At 46.8% G+C, this 18,082-nt stretch overlaps 1 pseudogene; it reads right to left on the bottom strand.

The window, feature by feature from the left end:
• Positions 1-1,592: 1,592 nt before the first annotated feature.
• LOC121008689 lies at positions 1,593-11,049 on the bottom strand (annotated as a pseudogene).
• Positions 11,050-18,082: the final 7,033 nt, after the last annotated feature.

Genomic DNA, 18,082 nt, shown 5'->3' with positions numbered 1-18,082 from the left:
AGCCCCCGGCGGCTGTTCTCGGAACTGCCTGCTCCCGGTGACCGCATTTTGATTTCAGACCGGCACAGGTGAGGGCTTACCTGTGCATTGCCGGACGGGTGAGTCAAGATGGCAGCCCGCATGTATTCGTTGGCGAACACTGCGAACTGACCATCACTGCATAGGACTCTCCAGCAGACAAGAGAGCTTTACCCCCGCAGCTGGTGACACCTTTGCTCGTGCAACTCTTGTATGCAAATGGGTAATGGGGTCATAGATCAAAAGTGAGTGAAAGGTGTTAAACGTAAGGGTGCATTCACACTAACAGATTATCTGACCAATTTCTGTCCGATCAGACCAGTAGTTGGTGTGTAAACGGCCATCTGACCAATGATTGGTCAGAAAATCTGTCAGTGTAAATACACTCTAAGGGCTCATGCACATGACCGTATATAAAACATGGATCCACAAAAAAGGATGACATCCGTGTGACATCCATATTGTACCCGTTGACAAGAATAGGACATGTTCTATTATGTCTTCTGTTTACATAACAGTGGAGACTCAGTAATTAAAGTGTATTACAAAAATGGTCAGTATCACTGCCCCTACACATTACAAAAAAAAAAACTTAAATGCCATTTGGTGAAGTGAGACAACCCCTTTAACTGCATGGATTAGAACCAAAAAAAGGGGAGAAATGAGATTTTATAAGTTTAGTCGATACAGCTGCATTTTAGAAATACAAATATATAGTTTAGCTCTATATAAGTTGCGGCATCACTGGTACTCAATGACACCGCATGATTTATTTTTGCCTAACATTGGGTTGGCAGTCTGCTGTTTGAAGAGGCTGCGGCCTCGCAGCTTACCAAGCACAGCGCCGTCCATTGGATAGTGGCTATGCTTGGTATTGCAGCTTAGCGCCATGTGACCAATGAACGTGGCAGCACTCAGTGGAGCACCACAGCCTCTTCAAACACCTGATTGTCAGGGGCCGCGGGAGTTGGACCCCCACCAATCAGATACTAATGACCTATCGTGAGGATAAGTTATCAGTTTTAAATACTCGGACAACCCCTTTAACTTAGGCTCTGTATGCACTGCATTCCCGGCTTCCGTCAGAGGCCTGTGATGAATGCTATATACTGGCATCCGTCACTCATAAGGTCCCATGTATAGGAATGTGTAGTCTGCTGCGCTTTTCCATAAGTTGCCAACGTATACCGGCCTGATGGAGGACAAAAGGACACTCTTTGGGGCTCCAGGAGGGGAAAATGGGGCATTTGGCATATGTTTTACGTAAAAAGCCGGAATGTTTTTCTGACATATACGTTACATTATATGGCGCTAGGAACTAATACAGAAAATATCTCAGATCCCTTTAACAGCAAATTATTCAGACAGCGCAGAATGTGAATTTACTGCACATGCTAAGTGAATAAACCATCCATCTGGGCACAATTCTCCCTCATCTTAAGGATAGCCAGATACTGGCGTACATTAGAGAACTGCAGTAATTAATAAGCATTGCCATATGTGTGCTTTATTTTTTTGCAGTTTACTCCTACGTCAATTTCTGAAATATCTGTCCGGTCTAGTAATGGTTGACATTATTTGGCAAGCTTCAGGAGTCTCTGGATATCGGGTTCTATGTTGATCGTTGGAAAGCTTTTACTGTAGCGAAGGTTCTCCTTCAGGGCCAATGAGAAACTTTTCAAAGTTTCAGGACAGGTCAGATCGGTGTACGGGACTCCATACTATTTCCTGTATCTGGGGTCGGTGATCAGGCCTGATGCGTCGTCATCTGGAGAAGGGAGCTTGTCCTTCAAGTAAGCAAAGACTGGATGAGCGCCTTTTCCATTCACCTCCCATTTTTGGATCTAAAGTATGTCCTGGTCTGACATACTTTAGAGAATTAAGAATCTCTTCATTCTTACGGTTTTCCTAAATAAAAAAATAAAAAAGATTATAAAACAACACATAATAAAACATAAAAAAATATATAAAGCACAATTATCTGGGACAATGTTTGGTTTCTGTACATCGCCGCAGGACATGCTGGTGATTCATAAGCAAGAGATCTAAATCCTCTGCAGCTGACAGCTATACCGAATGTAAGAGTCGGGGATTTAAAGAGCTTGTGTTTAGCATTGACACACGGCTATATTAGATGTAGCATACAATGGTATCAGCATACGCCAGCCCATAAACCCTAAGGCTCAGTTCAGACCTGAGCGTTCTGAAAGGAGCGCTTTGTATGCGCGATTGTACGGGCGTTTACAATCGCGCATACAGAGACAAGTGTACACACAGTGTCGCGCGTTCCCGAAAGTCTATGTACGGGAACGCGCGACAAGCGCCCAAAAAAACGCTCCTGTACTTGTTTGAGCGTCGGGCGTTTTACAGAGCGATCGTACGCGCTGTAAAACGCCCAGGTGAGAACCATTCCCATAGGGAAGCATTGGTTTCTCCTTGTTGAGCGTTTTACAGCGCGTAGGAACGCGCTGTAAAACGCTCAGGTCTGAACTGAGCCTAAGGGCACTTTTGGCATATACAGTGGTGTGAAATAGCTTAAAGGGAACCTGTCACCGGGATTTTGTGTATAGAGCTGAGGACATGGGTTGCTAGATGGCCGCTAGCACATCCGCAATACACAGTCCCCGTAGCTCTGTGTGCTTTTATTAATATTTGATACATATGCAAATTAACCTGAGATGAGTCCTGTACGTGAGATGAGTCAGGGACAGGACTCATCTCAGGTTAATTTGCATATGTATCAAATCGGTTTTTAATCAGAAAAGAGATTAGAAATAAAGATGTGTCGCTATCTGGATTTAACTGGCATAAAAAAATGACAGCATGATCAGCCCGGTCTATTTTCTGGTCCCCAATGCACAGGCAATGTCCGTGCAGCAGCCGGGACGGATCATGACCCATTCAACTTCAATGGGTCCGTGATCCGTCCACACTGCAAAAAAATAGAATATGTTCTATTTCTTTGCGGTGCCTCCATTCCGCACCGCAGGCCTAGTGCTGAGAAATGCACCGAAGGCCTCCTGCACACGACTGTTGTGTGCATCCGTGGCCGTTGTGCCATTTTCCGTTTTTTTTCGCGGACCCATTGACTTTCAATGGGTCCGTGGAAAAATCGGAAAATGCACCGTTTTGCAGCCGAGACCGTGATCCGTGTATCCTGTCCGTCAAAAAAATATGACCTGTCCTATTTTTTTGACGGACAACGGTTCACGGACCCATTCAAGTCAATGGGTCCGTGAAAGAACACGGATGCACACAAGATTGGCATCCGTGACCTGTGGCCGTAGGTTACTTTCATACAGACGGATCTGCATAAAAGCTTTTTTAGAGCTGAGTTTTCACTTCGTGAAAACTCAGATCCGACAGTATATTCTAACACAGAGGCGTTCCCATGGTGATGGAGACGCTTCAGGTTAGAATATACTAAAAGAACTGTGTACATGAGTGCCCCCTGCTGTCCCCCCCCCTGTAGTTAACACATTGGTGGCCAGTGGGCCCCCCTCCCTCCCCTGTAGTTAACTCTTTGTTGTCCAGTGCGGCCGGCCCCCCCTCCCTCCCCTGTAGTTAACTCGTTGGTGGCCAGTGGGCCCTCCCTCCCCCTACTAATTAAAATCTCCCCCCTATCATTGGTGGCAGCGGAGAGTACCGATCAGAGTCCCAGTTTAATCGCTGGGGCTCCGATCGTTAACCATGGCAACCAGGATGCTACTGCAGTCCCGGTTGCCATGGTTACTTAGCAATTTGTAGAAGCATTATACTTACCTGCGAGCTGCGATGTCTGTGTCCGGCCGGGAGCTCCTCCTACTGGTAAGTGACAGATCATTAAGCAATGCGCCGCACAGACCTGTCACTTACCAGTAGCAGGAGCTCCCGGCCGGAAGCAGACATCGCAGCTCGTAGGTAAGTATGATGCTTCTACAAATTGCTAAGTAACCATGGCAACCGGGACTGCAGTAGCGTCCTGGTTGCCATGGTTACCGATCGGAGCCCCAGCGATTAAACTGGGACTCCGATCGGTACTCTCCGCTGCCACCAATGATAGGGGGGGAGATTTTAATTAGGAGGGAGGGGGGAGGGCCCACTGGCCACCAACGAGTTAACTACAGGGGAGGGAGGGGGGGCCGGCCGCACTGGACAACAAAGCGTTAACTACAGGGGAGGGGGGGCCAACTGGCCACCAATGAGTTAACTACGAGGGAGGGGGGCCGGCCGCACTGGACAACAAAGAGTTAACTACAGGGGGAGGGGGGCCGGCCGCACTGGCCACCAATGAGTTAAAAACAGGGGGGGCGGGGTCTGCCCCCTGCTGCCTGGCAGCACCTGCCAGGCAACAGTGGGCAGTCATGTACACAGTTCTCTTAGTATATTCTAACCTGAAGCGTCCCCATCACCATGGGAACGCCTCTGTGTTAGAATATACTGTCGGATTTGAGTTTCACGATCTAACTCTTATCCGACAGTATATTCTAACATAGAGGCGTTCCCATGGTGATGGGGACGCTTCAAGTTAAAATATACCATCGGATTGGAGAAAACTCTGATCCGATGGTATAAAAGGGACTCCTGACTTTACATTGAAAGTCAATGGGGGACGGATCCGTTTGCAATTGCACCATATTGTGTCAACGTCAAACGGATCCCCATTGACTTGCATTGTAATTCAGGACGGATCCGTTTGGCTCTACACGGCCTGGCGGACACCAAAACGACATTTTTTTCATGTCCGTGGATCCTCCAAAAATCAAGGAAGACCCACGGACGAAAAAACAGTCTCGGATCACAGACCTACGGACCCCGTTTTTGCGGACCGTAAAAAAAAACGGTCGTGTGCATGAGGCCTAAGGGTGCCGCCACACAGTCAGGTTTCTGCATGCAGTTTTGGAATCCAAAACCAGGAGTGAATAAAAAAAAAAGAGAAGTCATATCTATCCATAATACTTAGGCCTCTTTAACACGGGCGTTGCGGGAAAATGTGCGGGTGCGTTGCGGGAACACCCGTGATTTTTCCACGCGAGTGCAAAACATTGTAATGCGTTTTGCACTCGCGTGAGAAAAATCACGCATGTTTGGTACCCAAACCCGAACTTCTTCACTGAAGTTCAGGTTTGTGTTAGTTGTAGTGTAGATGTTATTATTTTCCCTTATAACATGGTTATAAGGGAAAATAATAGCATTCTGAATACAGAATGCTTAGTAGGTGATCAATTGAGGGTTAAAAATAAATTAACTCACCTTTTCCTCTTGTTCGCGCAGTTCCCGGTCTCTTCTTTACTTCTTTAATGATGAGTTGTGGGCTAAAGGACCTTTGGTGACGTCAGATCACATGCTCCAATCACATGGTCCATCACCGTGGTGATGGACCATGTGATTGAAGCATGTGATCTGACGTCACCACAGGTCCTAGCCGGTAGTTCATCTTTTAAGAAGTAAAGAAGAGACCCAGAGCTACGCGAACAAGAGGAAAAGGTGAGTTAATTTTTTGTTTATTTTTTTAACCCTCAATTGATCACCTACTAAGCATTCTGTATTCAGAATGCTATTATTTTCCCTTATAACCATGCTATAAGGGAAAATAATACAGATCGGGTCCCCAGCCCGATCGTCACCTAGCAACCATGCGTGAAATATCAGAGTGGATGACACAACTGACATGAGACGGGTAGTGGCGGATGGCTGTCAGTTTTTCCGATTATCGGGTTTCACGGTAAGGGCTCTTTCATAGGAGCGAGTCCCTGGCATTGTCATGATTTGTGATGCTACGAGTCTCTGCTTGACCTTATTTTGACAGGATAAGATGACTGTACTAGATTATGAGTCCGTTTCACACAGCACTATCGATGATGAGAATACTGGCCGCCCCCTAACTAGGGTGGAGCGTTATTACTGCACGGTCCCTAATACTGTCACATGTCAAATATTTACCGCACTAACATTTACTATTATAACTGATGTTTCATGTTTGTTACACCAATAATTGTACACAAAAATGACGTTCTGCCGCCCAACCGTCGGGAGGCTTCTACTTGAGAGAAGACACGGAGACGTCTAATGTCCAGGAATCGAGGTTTGAAATCTTTACAATCAGCCTGAAAAAGAAAATATTTAGAATTATTCAAATGACTAACTTTGATTTTCAATTTTCTAAATTTACAAATGTAAAACCTGTCGTTGTTTGAGATGTCTATTAAAAAAAATATATATATTTTATAAAACTGAGTGTACATGGATGCTCCTGCCTCTTGGTCCCCAGCACTGTGGATCCCACTACTACATGTGCGTCTTCCCCTCCCCCACCAGCTCTTTGGCTGAATCATCTCATATACAGCTCTGCTACATCTGTCTTCTCTTGTTCTCCACCAGCAATGTGACTGAACCCCTTCATATACAGCTCTGCTACATCTGTCTATTCCCCTCCCCCACCAGCAATGTGGCTGCACATGCTGTATGTCATAGACAGAAACACACAAATACTCCAATAACGAAAGTAAGGCGCTACATCGCACACCCAGCTCTGCTGTGTATTGTGATGTAGCACCTTACTTTAGTAGGTTTCTGTCTATGACATACAGCAGGGCAGGATTTGTAGCTGTAGCTAGGCAGCCATACTGCTGGTGGGGGAGGGGAATAAACTGATGTAGCAGAGCTGTATATGAAGAGGTTCAGCCAAAGTGCTAGTGGGGGGAGAAGAAGACAGATGTAGCAGAGCTGTATATGAAGTGGTTCATGGAAGACAGGTGTAGCAGAGCTGTATATGAGGCGGTTCAGCCACAGTGCTAGTGGGGGAGGGGAAGACAGATGTAGCAGAGCTGTATATGAAGTGGTTCAGGGAAGACAGGTGTAGCAGAGCTGTATGTGAGGCGGTTCAGCCACAGTGCTAGTGGGGGGGGGGGATATAGACAGATGTAGCAGAGCTGTATATGAAGAGGTTCAGCCAAAGTGCTATTGGGGGGAGAGGAAGACAGATGTAGCAGAGCTGTATATGAAGTGGTTCATGGAAGACAGATGTAGCAGAGCTGTATATGAAGTGGTTCAGGGAAGACAGGTGTAGCAGAGCTATATGTGAGGTGGTTCAGCCACAGTGCTAGTGGGGGGGGGGGATATAGACAGATGTAGCAGAGCTGTATATGAAGAGGTTCAGCCAAAGTGCTAGTGGGGGGAGAAGAAGACAGATGTAGCAGAGCTGTATATGAAGTGGTTCATGGAAGACAGATGTAGCAGAGCTTTATATGAAGTGATTCAAACAGTGATGGTAGTGGAGAGGAAGACAGATGTAGCAGGGCTGTATATTAAGCTGTTCAGCCACAGTGCTAGTGGGGGAGGGGAAGACAGATGTAGCAGAGCTGTATATGAAGTGGTTCATGGAAGACAGATGTAGCAGGGCTATATATGAGGCGGTTCAGCCACAGTGCTAGTGGGGGAGGGGAAGACAGATGTAGCAGAGCTATATATGAAGCGGTTCAGCCACAGTGCTAGTGGGGGAGGGGAAGACAGATGTAGCAGAGCTGTATATGAAGTGGTTCATGGAAGACAGATGTAGCAGAGCTGTATATGAAGTGGTTCAGCCACAGTGCTAGTGGGGGAGGGGAAGACAGATGTAGCAGAGCTGTATATGAAGCGGTTCAGCCACAGTGCTAGTGGGGGAGGGGAAGACAGATGTAGCAGAGCTGTATATGAAGTGGTTCATGGAAGACAGGTGTAGCAGAGCTGTATATGAAGAGGTTCAGCCAAAGTGCTATTGGGGGGAGAGGAAGACAGATGTAGCAGAGCTGTATATGAAGTGGTTCATGGAAGACAGATGTAGCAGAGCTGTATATGAAGTGGTTCAGGGAAGACAGGTGTAGCAGAGCTATATGTGAGGTGGTTCAGCCACAGTGCTAGTGGGGGGGGGGGGATATAGACAGATGTAGCAGAGCTGTATATGAAGAGGTTCAGCCAAAGTGCTAGTGGGGGGAGAAGAAGACAGATGTAGCAGAGCTGTATATGAAGTGGTTCATGGAAGACAGATGTAGCAGAGCTTTATATGAAGTGATTCAAACAGTGATGGTAGTGGAGAGGAAGACAGATGTAGCAGGGCTGTATATTAAGCTGTTCAGCCACAGTGCTAGTGGGGGAGGGGAAGACAGATGTAGCAGAGCTGTATATGAAGTGGTTCATGGAAGACAGATGTAGCAGGGCTATATATGAGGCGGTTCAGCCACAGTGCTAGTGGGGGAGGGGAAGACAGATGTAGCAGAGCTATATATGAAGCGGTTCAGCCACAGTGCTAGTGGGGGAGGGGAAGACAGATGTAGCAGAGCTGTATATGAAGTGGTTCATGGAAGACAGATGTAGCAGGGCTATATATGAGGCGGTTCAGCCACAGTGCTAGTGGGGGAGGGGAAGACAGATGTAGCAGAGCTATATATGAAGCGGTTCAGCCACAGTGCTAGTGGGGGAGGGGGGAAGACAGATGTAGCAGGGCTATATATGAGGCGGTTCAGCCACAGTGCTAGTGGGGGAGGGGAAGACAGATGTAGCAGAGCTGTATATGAACTGGTTCAGGGAAGACAGATGTAGCAGAGCTATATATGAAGCGGTTCAGCCACAGTGCCAGTGGGGGAGGGGGGAAGACAGATGTAGCAGAGCTGTATATGAAGTGATCCAAACACAGTGCTGGTAGTGGAGAGGGAGACAGATGTAGCAGAGCTGTATATGCATCTATACAGATACATGGTCTAAGGTTTATACACAACTGTAGCAGAGCTGTAATGGAAACAAATCTGGGCGGGGGATGGTTATATTTTATGGGAGTGACAAGCACAGATCATTTGGCCAGGGGCTGATGTATAGTAGTGCATTATTGTATGGCTGCACAGAAAACCAGGAACTGACCTGCAGGGGAGGAGGCATTAGCAAAATGGGAAAACCCCTTTAAGTAGGTAAGGCGACTTTTACACTGCCGTTTGGCTTTCCGTTTCTGAGATCCGTTCAGGGCTCAGCGGTCCAAGATGGATCAGTTTTGCCCTAATGCATTCTGAATGGAAAAGGATCGGCTCAGAACGCATCAGTTTGCCTCCGTTCCGTTCTGGAGGCCGCCTGCAGCGTTTTGGTGTCCGTCTGACAAAACTGAGCCAAACGGATCCGTCCTGACACAATAGAAAACGGATCCGTCCTCCATTGACTTTCAATGGTGTTCAAGACGGATCCGTTTTGGCTATGTTACAGATAATACAAACGGATCCATTCTGAACGGATGCAGGCGGTTGTATAATTATCTGAACGGATCCGCACCAAACGCGAGTGTGAAAGTAGCCTAAATATCTTTTTTGTTGTCAGCAACACCCCTCCCCCGACCTCATGTAAGAATAAAGCATCAAGCCGTGTCCTGATATCAGCTGCTATTCTTCCTCAACAGAATATTTTTTCTCCTTTGAACCCCATTTGATATACAGAATAAAAACCTTCTTGCTCTTTACATCCAGAGGCTGAAGAAGAGACTTCACCAATGAGCAATAAACAGCCAGATACATTGTAGCAAGACGTAATTACTGCACGCTGCTAATGTATTCTGCGCCTAGACTGGATGCAATTGTAGCAAACTCTCATATGTAAGAAGTGTTAGAATAAAAATACTGCTGCATGTATGTTGTATGGCAGAATCTTGGGAATCGTAACGGAAACGCGATGGACCCTGTTAGGCCTCTTTCACCAAGTGATACGTATTGTGTCAGGAAAAAACGGATGTTTTGCAAGTTCAATCACTTTTGTCTGCGATTGCTTTCAAAGTGTGCATTTTTACGTCCAGAATATATCCGGACTGCATGTGCTTTTCACACGAAAGAATAACGCTCATCATCTCCTAGCAGCCATCTGTGAAAAACACCGTACATCCGGATGCCGTCCGTTTTTCAAACAAGCCCCATTCACTTCTGTGGAACCAGGGCTGCGTGAAAAACGCACAAAATGTAAAACACGCTGCGATTTCACCTGAATGCAGAGATGATGTACGACGTTCCTGTGCACAGACCTATTGGGAAACGAATGAATCAGTCCGGAGGCTATGCGTTCACTACACGTATGGAAATCGCAGCAGGTTCTATATTCTGCGTTTTTCACGCAACGCAGGCCCCATAGAAGTGAATGGAGCTGCGTGAAAATCGCAAGCAAGTGCGGATGCGATGCGTTTTTCACGCATGGTTGCGAAGAGATGTTGTTTGTATACAATACGTTTTTTATCACGCGCGTGCAAAACGCATTAAATGGCATTGCACCCGCGAGATAAAAACTGAACAACTGAACGCGATCACAGACAAAACTGGATGACTTTGCCTGCGAAATCGCACAGTCTTCACGGAACACAGACGCAACGCATCCGGACACGCTCGTCCGCAAGGGGCCTTATAGTCATTGGTGTCTAGCATATGCCGGTGCGTTGGATTGGGGTGCCCAATCCATATGTGAATATGCCCTAAACTGGGCTGTTTTTCGAAATAATGTACCCCTTTTTATATGCACATAGGCTGGTTGAGATGCTGTACGCTGTCTCTCTATATAATGTACTACATGTGCAGGGGAATAGGGGCCCACCGGGGATTCACCTGCTCCCCGGTGGGCCAGTACTGGTTATTTGTATTCTTTTCTGCTCCCATACAGCGGTGTGACGTTAGCCTCTCTGAAGCCATCGATAACTGCATTTCTCTAAAGACGTTCTCGTCACGCGGCCATCATTCAAGTCCTACGCAGGTTTCCATGGCAACGTCCTCGTGGGAGTGCTGTGTGCGCGGCCATACAGCGCCCGGTGAATGACGTAACAGCATGAAACACATTTTACAGAGTCGCTTACCTGGAAATCCCAGCACCACCAGCCGACGCGGGCACTTGCATTGCAGCTCGTTGAGCTGCGTGTAGTCCCTGGTGGCGGCATCTCACAGGGAAGCAACATTTTTCTATTAAAAACCACCCTTCCCCGAAAAACGTTGAAGTCCACCTTTTCCCCCTCAAGGTTTGTAGCATGCAGGTCCTATCATAGAAGGATTTAGCTATGTAAGCCATGGCTTCTACATTAAGGCCAGACAGGACTCTGTACAGACTGCTTGTCCGGGGCCTTTTACCGGAAGATCATGTGACCAGTCGCCGGCGATGTGCATCTGTAAGGTGTACGTTACAGAAAGCAGATATGTCCGTGTTACTGATACCGCCAGCTTGTCTGAAAAACGAAGCTGTTGTAGCTCTGCAGTCTATGGTGGCCCTTCATAAAAGATGCGAAGGCTTGGTTAGTGGTGTTGTGTCTGGTCAGTCCATGGGATTACAGTGTAGTATCTGCCCACATCTGCCCAAAAATATAATCAATACGCATATCGTTTTTAAACCCAGGCCAGTTAGTCTAAAATAATAACTTTTCTGGAAAGAAACTGCTTGCACTCAGGGATGCACCACCAATGAGGCCTCAGGCAGCACCAGGTAGGGGGCAAGAGAGGGTCAGCCAAAGGTCCATGGGCTGAAGGAAAGGGGTTAGGTTAAGAAATTGGCATTGGGGAGGGAGGGGCGACATTTCAGTTTTTGCCTCAGGCGGCAGAAATGCTAAGTGCACCCCTGATATTTCCTCACAATGGAGATCTGATCATTGATTGCGCTAAAGGTTGCCATACACATCTAAATGGGTTGTTCTTCTTCTGGGAGGTCTTTTAGCAGACCCCTCCTTGCGACCAGACCTAAGGACGGAAGCATACTTTCTTGCTCCCCGCTGATAGGTCCCAGCTTCTCCGCTGTAGGGCTCAGGACCCCCACTGTCAACATCCAGTGTTACGCGGACGCAGCGGTGACCTGGCCTCCTTGTGTCAAGTGACCGACTGATGCAATGCAAGGGAAGCAGGACAACCTCTTTGAGACCCTTTCACATGTTCATTCTCAATCTTTGCCCAGTGTAAAGGTGCCATACAGTCAAAAAGGCAAAACGCTCCTTTGTCGTTGATCACATCTTCTGTGTTGACATAAAAACGCTCATTTGTCAGCAGCAAATCTCCCCATGTTAATCAATGTACATTTTACGGCAGTTGGTGGGGAACCACGGTGTCAAGCCACAGATTTGACTTTGGGCTAATCCTAAGGGGCGTTATCCTGGCAGTCTCATGGTTTTAAACTATTTAACCTGGATCTGAACTGCTCTGCAGGGGAACCACCAGGCCAATGCCTACTGGAATAGTCTCTGTATGATTGAAAGCTGACGCACCGGAGCAGAGCACCCACGGCTTAGTAAAATTGTAGTCAGATAGGCTGAGATCAATACAGTACAGAAAAATGGTCTGAAGTCAGAGCAGGCAATGAAGGGTCAGGCACAGGTCAGGCAAAAGAGAGTCACAATCCAGGAAATAGGCAGAAAGTCAGTACACGGGCAGACAACAGAAACAGGACACCTTAGCAAGATACTAGCACACTAGGAAACCTATTGCTCAGGCACCCTTCCATAAGGGAAGGTGCCTAAAGTACCCAAAGTTTGGCAGCCATGGCTAGTGAGAATTAGGTCAAGCACATGTTGGCCTTTAGGAGCCAGCGCGTGCCTTGTGGGCAGTAGAGGAGGGACCTTGCCCACAAGTAGGCCAGAGCCTGCGTTCAGAGACAGAGAAAACTCAGAAGTCGGAAAGAGCAGTACAGTGAGAGGTGGGTCCGAGCCGCAGCAGCTGTGAGCCACCGCTATAACATAACAAACAATGTAACTCTATGAAGAAGGGGTTTGAATGAACAATTGTAAGAACGATCAAACCCTTTCTGATAATTGGCAAGTGAAAATGAAAGTAAACGGGCACGATCGACTTTCTGGATCGGGCATGTTGCAGTCAATTTATCTGCTTGTTTAAAAAATTTTTACTGTATGGATGATTTCAACTAAATGGGTCATTAGTTGGGTGAAAATTAACAACCGTTTTAGCTAATAGATCGGCCGTCTTCTCAGGGCTTTTACTATAGATGACCTATCCTCAGGATAGGTCATCAATATCATATTGGTGGGGGGGTCCGACCCTCGGCATCCCCGCCGATCAGCTGTATGAGGAGATGGCGCGCGCAGTGACCATGCGCCGTTTCCCTTCTGGCTTCCGTCTCTGCTGCTGCTTTGCCATAGACATGGCAGGAAGAGAGAAGGGAAACAGCGCATGGTCACTGCGCGCGCCATCTCCTCATACAGCTGATCGGCGGTGGTGCTGGGTGTCGGACCCCCGATGATCTGATATTGATGACCTATCCTAAGGATAGGTAATCAATACTAAAAGCCCGGAGAATCCCTTTAAAGATCTCTACCTGAAAGAAAGGGTGATTGTCCTTCACCCGGCGTCATTGAACATGTATGACCAGCTGGAATGGCTGAAACTGCCTAAAATGCGTCTGGCTGCAGCAGTGAAGCTATTGTTCACTAGTCTGCTGTTAAACCTGCCCTATCGTATGTGCATGGCAACCTAAGTACAACTACCATATGCATAACTATACACTACATATATGTTTACATTGTACCATCCAACATTTCCTGAAACCTGCTCATATGTATCTGCTGGAGTTGGTGAAAGTTAGTGGGGGGTTCAGTAACTCCCACTAAAGTCAAGGGAAAAAAGGACCATCCTATATTGATGACCTATCCTCAGGTAAGTTGAAGTATTTCATTTCTATGTAGGTTTTATCAATCTCTGATAGCCCATTGAACGAATGACTCCGTTATCACACAGCCCTATAGATTAATAGGCCACAGATTCTATCACTGGATGGCCTCCCGACGACGCGATCAGAGTGATGTGACTCCGTTCATCATGCCACAGTCCGTACTGAAGAGCACAGATTGTACTACACTTTAAGACCTTCCTGTGGAGGTTAATCTTTTTTTGCTAAAGATACGGCCACGCGGTCAGGTTTCCTGATGCCGTTAAGGCCGAGTTCACACGAACGTGTGTGACCCGGGCCGCAATGCACGATCGCTGGCCGTAGGTCAGCTGCATCGGATCGCGGACCCATTCACTTTAATGGGTCCGCGATCCGCCCGTTCTGCAAAAAGATAGGACATGTTCTATCTTTTTGCGGAACGGAAGTACGGGACGCAACCCCACGGAAGCACTCCGTAGTGCTTCCGAGGGGTGCCGTTCCGCTATTCCGTATTTGCGGACCCACTGAAGTGAATAGGTCCGCATCCGTGATGCGGAATGCACACGGAACTGTGGCCGTGTCATACGGCCACGGATCACACGCGTTCGTGTGAACTCGGCCTAAGGAAGCCAAAATCAGGAGTGAATCATAACAGGAAAGGAAGTATAAAGAACAGATACGACTTCTCCTCTATTTTTTGAATTGACTCCTGGTTTTGACTTCCAAAACTGCATCAGGAAACCGGACCGCGTGGCCGCACCCTAATACAAAAACATATATCCATTCGCTGCTCCGTGCTGACAATCATCCCTGTCACACTGAAATTAACGTTACAATGTGGAAAACTGAACTTGTCGGACAAGCCCCATTGTCATGTAAGTGTAGCAGTGAATGGCCCCCCATTGAGTGAATAGTCTCCACACACAAGTCATAATAATCAGATCTTAGTCCGAATATTCACAAAACCTTAGACTTATGAATACAAATAGAGAAGACTGAGAGGGCACTAACACGCCCGTATGTATTTTGCGGTCCACAAAACACAGATCCGCAAACAATACGGGTGACGTCCATTTTTTTGAGGACCCATTGTTACGATGCAGAACGGACATACGGATCTTCCCTTCACCTCTTTCTAAGGTCTCATGCATACGACCGTATTTTTGGTCCGTATCCAATCTGCATTTCTGTTAAACGTGATACCTGAAAGTGATCCCCGCATTGTCAGCTCCAGAGATTACATTAGTGAGAACTCTACTGTGCAAGGGCTCACGCGCACAAACGTATTGTCTATCCGCTTCCGTTCAGGTTTTTTGCAGAACGTATGCGGAACCATTCACTTCAATGGGTCTGCAAAAACAACGGAATGTACTCCGTGTGCATTCCGTGTTTCCGTTCCGCAAAAAAGTAGCGCATGTCCTATTATTGTCCGTAAATCACGGTCCGAGGCCCCATTCAAGTCAAAATACGGAACACATCCGTATTTTGCGGATCCATACTGTAGACATGCTATGCGCAGCCCATATTGCCCATGTGTTTGGTGATTAATAAGTTACTGTTTCCGTTTCCGATCCGCAAAAAAACTGATCAAATACGGAAACCATACGGATATGTTTTGTGGAATAACGGAATGGAAGAGGACTTAAATCGGAGAAAAAAAATGCTGATACGGAACAACGTATCGGTGAAAAACGGACCGCAAAACAACAGCGGTCGTGTGCATGAGCCCTAAAACTAAGGCTATATTCACACGACAGTGATGGCCGTTTTCAGAGCCAATTAAAGTCGATGGGGCCAGTCACATTAACTTTTTTTTAGCGTCCAGTCAAAATAGGACATATTTTTGGGCCGTTTTCACGGCAGACGTTACCCCATTGAAATCAATGACCCAATCAAAATCATCCGTTTTTTTGTGGCTGTTTTTTATGGCTATTAAAAATAGATGCAAAATGGCCATTAAAAAACGACCAGATGGCCAGAAAGCTGTAGTTTTATTGGTATAATTTTAGGTACAATTTTATGATTTTTTATTCAAAATTTTCAAGACACAAGATGACTTCCTCCTTCCTTCAAAATAAAAATAAGTCCGGCGATGCACAGGTAAGTCCTTACCTGTGCCTGTGCGCGAGCCGGTCTGAAACAAATGCGGTCACCGGGAGCAGGCAGTTCCGAGAACAGCCCGATGAAGGCCCCCGGCGGCTGTTCTCGGACTGCCTGCTCCCGGTGACCGCATTTGTTTCAGACCAGCTCGCGCACAGGCACAGGTAAGGACTTACCTGTGCATCGCCGGACTTGTGCGTTAAGATGGCAGCCCGCATGTGTTCGCGGGCGAAATGGCCATCACTGATTCTGAATATCTAAATGTACAAAAAATAGGGCATGTCCTATTTTTTGATGGCCGCTAAAAAAACATGGCGGTCGTTTTCCATTATTGTGTGAACTGAACTTCAAAAAAGTAAATGTATTGCTTTTCTTTGCTTTTTTATGCCATGCAGTGTGCAGCTCTCATTACCACCATGTTACCATGATATATATAAAAATACTGTTTGATTTTTTATTACGTTTTAATTTTTTGGATGGAATGGATTTTTTTTTTAATCTTTGTATTTTACTTGTGCCTGTGCCGCCTATAGACTGTCAATGCTATAGTATCTATCGATAATCCGTCAAAGGGATGTAGCGGGGCCTCCTCATAACTTCGGCGTAACCAGCACTGGTCCTAATCTCCGCCAGCTTCCTTGCTGTCTCACATTTAGACTAGGGATGAGCGAATCGACTTCGGATGAAACATCCGAAGTCGATTCACATAAAACTTTGTTCTAATACTGTACAGAGCAGGAGATCGGTACAGTATTAGAATGTATTGGCTCCGATGAGTGGTATCTTGGAACCGAACCCGAGTTCGGGAAATGTTTTTTTTACAGTAGGAATTAATTTATGAAGTTATTATGTGAAGTCTCGCGAGACTTCGCAAACAAATAACCTTGGCTCATCGGAGCCAATACATTCTAAGGCCTCTTTCACACAACCGGGTTTTTTTTTCCGTTTACGGGCCGTTTTTTGCTTTCCATATACGGAACCATTAATTTCAATGGTTCCGCAAAAAAAAAAACGGACTGTACTCCGTATTTCCGTTCCGTTGAAAGACAGAACATGTCCTATTATTGCCCGCAAATCAAGTTCTGTGGCTCCATTCAAGTCAATGGGTCCGCAAAAAAAACGGAACACATGCGGAAATGCATCCGTATCCGTTCCATTTTTGCGGAACCATCTATTGAAAATGTTATGCCCAGCCCAATTTTTTCTATGTAATTACTGCATACTGTATATGCCAGAAACGGAAACACAACGGGAACAAAAAATGGAACAATGGATCAGTTGAAAACGGACTGCAAAACATTTTAAAAAAGCCATACGGTCGTGTGAAAGAGGCCTAATACTGTACGGAGCTCTTGCATGCTGCGGTATTTTCTCCGTCCAAAAACCATACAATGACTGAACTGAAGACATCCTGATGCATCCTGAACGGATCGCTCTCCATTCAGAAGGCATTAGGATAAGGCTACTTTCACACTAGCGTTCGGGGCTCCGCTCGTGCGCACCGTTTGAAGGGGCTCACGAGCGTTCCTGAACGCAGCCGTCCGGCCCCAATGCATTCTCAGTGGAGGCGGATCCACTGAGAATGCATCCGCCTGCCAGCGCTCAGCCTCCGCTGCGCTCAGTGAGCGGACACCTGAACGCTGCTTGCGGAGGCGAGCGGATCCGTCCAGACTTATAATGGAAGTCAATGGGGACGGATCCGCTTGAAGATGACACAATATGGCTCAATCTTCAAGCGGATCCGTTCCCCATTGACTTTCAATGTAAAGTCTGAACGGATCCGCTCAGACAACTTTCACACTTAGAAAATTTTCTAAGTTTTAATGCAGACGGATCCGTTCTGAACGGATGCGAACGTCTGCATTATCGGAGCGGATCCGTCTGATGAAACATCAGACAGATCCGCTCTGAACGCTAGTGTGAAAGTAGCCTAAAACTGATCAGTTTTTTTACTGGTATAGAGCCCCTAGGACAGAATTCAATACCGGAAAAGTTGAACGGAAGTGTGAAAGTAGCCTAAAGTGAACAGAAACCGCTGTGCCCTGATCTGCAGAGGGAGGACTGTCACCCGCCCTGGCGCCCCCTCAGGACACATCTCTGTCTGCACCCCCTCGCTACTACCCAGGCTGCCTGATTATTAGCGTGCAGGCATGGGGCCCACGGGGGATTTCACCCTCTCCCCAGTGGCCAGTACGAGCCTGGGGGTAGGTGTAACATTGCCCCGGTATTTTAGGGGTTGGATAACCCTTGTAAGTGATCCCGCTGAGCTGTGAAATTCTGTATTTTACACTGTACGTCTGCTCTGAGATTCTTCAGCAGATTTGTCACAGGTTTTGGGTGAGATTTCACCTTATGCATCGCA

This window comes from Bufo bufo, chromosome 7, assembly GCF_905171765.1.
Source record: "Bufo bufo chromosome 7, aBufBuf1.1, whole genome shotgun sequence".
NCBI classification, from domain to species: Eukaryota; Metazoa; Chordata; class Amphibia; order Anura; family Bufonidae; genus Bufo; species Bufo bufo.
This window is presented reverse-complemented; position numbering and strand designations above follow the sequence as displayed.